The sequence below is a fragment of the Chlorocebus sabaeus genome, chromosome 22, assembly GCF_047675955.1.
Source record: "Chlorocebus sabaeus isolate Y175 chromosome 22, mChlSab1.0.hap1, whole genome shotgun sequence".
Taxonomy (NCBI): Eukaryota; Metazoa; Chordata; class Mammalia; order Primates; family Cercopithecidae; genus Chlorocebus; species Chlorocebus sabaeus.
This window is the reverse complement of record NC_132925.1, coordinates 13,572,726-13,575,076: the sequence shown is the minus strand read 5'-3', so window position 1 is coordinate 13,575,076 and position 2,351 is coordinate 13,572,726. Positions and strand designations below refer to the sequence as shown.

Below are 2,351 nucleotides of genomic sequence, written 5' to 3'. Positions count from 1 at the left end.
ATTTAGAGGTGTTAATTTAACCTTTTTCCCATAGCACTTCCTCAGCCTATCTGGTATGCCCTGACCTTACTCCGATTATCCTGATGCATTTGCGGCATGAAATGTTATCTCATCCGTAGGCTCATTTGTCTCACTAACAGCAGTTATATTAATAATCTTTATAATCTGAGAAGCCTTTGCTTCAAAACAAAAAGTTGTAGCAATTGAACATTCATCTACTAATTTAGAGTGGCTTTACGGCTGTCCATCACCTTACCACACATTTGAAGAGCCCACCTACGTGAAAATCTAAACAAGAAAGGAAGGAATCGAACCTCCAGAAACTGGTTTCAAGCCAATCCCATAACTTCTATGACTTTCTCGATAAGATATTAGTAAAATCATTACATAACTTTGTGGAAGTTAATTTATAGGTTAAATCCTGTATGAGTTAATGGCTCATCCATTTCAAGTAGGCCTTCAAGACGCATCCCCTATTATAGAAGCACTGCTCACTTTCCATGACCATGCTCTTATATTTTCCTAATTAGTTCCATGGTCCTCTCTATTATCTCTCTGATACTCACAACAAAATTAACTCATACTAGCACCATAGGTGCCCAAGAAATCGAAGCTGTCTGAACTTTCTTACCTGCCATTATCTTAATTTTAATTGACCTCCCATCCTTACATATTCTGTACATAACAGATAAGGTTAACAACCCTTCTCTTACCATCAAAGCAAATGATATTGAAGCTATGAACATACAAACTGAATAATGAGGCTTCGATTCTTATATAGTACCAAGAACAAACTTAAAGACAGGAGAACTTCTACTCTTCAAAGTTGATAACCGAACAATTTTCCCAATAGAGATCCCCATCGTATATTAATCTCATCTGAAGACACCCTGCACTCATGAACTATCCGCTCACTGGGCCTCAAAACAGATGCAATCCCTGGACACTTAAATCAAACTACCTTGACAGCTACATGACCAGGCCTTTACTATGGACAGTGTTCAGAAATTTGTGAGTCTAACCACTGTTCTATACCTATTGTCCTAGAATTAATCTCCTTAAAATATTTCGAAACCTGATCCACATCTGCACTATAACATAACTGTAAAGCTACCCAGCATTAACATTTTGAGCTGAAGACTGAGGTGATCTGTGCTTCTCTGCAGTGAATGCCTCAACTAGACACTTCTACATGATCCGTTGTTATCCTGTCAACAATCATAACCTTATTCTCTGTTTATTCAGTTAAAATTATCAAATTTCATCTATCATACACGCCCGACACCAAAAATAATCAAAACACAAAACATAAAGCCCCCTGAGGATTAAAATGAATGAAAATCTATTCACCTCTTTTACTATCCTGACAATTCTAGGTCTACTTGCAGTAGTAGTAATCATTTTATTTCCCACCATACTATTTCCAACCTCCATTCATCTAATTTAACAAAGATTAGTTCAACTTGTACTAAAACAAATAATAATTACCCATAATATCAAAGGATGAACCTGATCCCTTATACCGAGCTCCTTAATTCTCTTCATTGCCTCAACCAATCTCCTCAGGCTTCTACCCCATTCATTTACACCAGCTATCCAATTGTCAATAAATCTAGGTATAGTAATCCCCTTATGAGCAGGTGCAGTAATTACAGGCTTCCATTTTAAAACAAAAGTCTCCTTAGCTCACTTTTTACCACAAGGTACACCTATGCCACTTATCCCTATCCTAGTGATCATTGAAACTATTAGCCTATTCATTCAACCAATGGCATTCGTTGTGCGATTAACAGCCAACATTACAGCTGGACACCTACTAATACATTTAATTGGAGGAGCCACACTAGCACTATCAACTGTTAAGCTTCCCACAGCTTCAATCGATCTCATTATTCTAATCCTACTGACCATTCTCAAATTTGCCATAGCCCTTATTCAGGCTTATGTCTTTACACTACTAGTAAGCCTTTATCTATATGATAACACATAATGACCTACCAAACACATGCCTACCATATAGTCAGACTCAGCCCTTTACCACTAACAGGAGCTCTCTCAGTTCTCCTAATGACACCTGACCTAGCCATGTGATTTCACTTTAACTCTATCACTCTTTTAACCTATACATAGTATAGGTTATCTTATCTACCAGATTATTGAGGGCCTTCTATGCTTCCTGTTGGTGAGTATCCAATTAATTTGTGTCTTTGCCTGCAGAAGCAGCCTTCCTTCTCCAACTGAGGATTTTAAACTTCTCTTTACAGAGATAAAAAGAGTACCGACATTATGTAAAGCAATTATGTTTAGGCCACAAATTACACTGTAAGATGCCACCATTGAAAACAGCTTCC

General features: G+C 37.5%; 1 pseudogene; it reads left to right on the top strand.

Annotated features, from left to right (window-relative positions):
• The first annotated feature begins 1,330 nt into the window (after positions 1-1,330).
• LOC119625822 (ATP synthase subunit a-like) lies at positions 1,331-1,990 on the top strand (annotated as a pseudogene).
• The last annotated feature ends 361 nt before the right edge of the window (positions 1,991-2,351 follow it).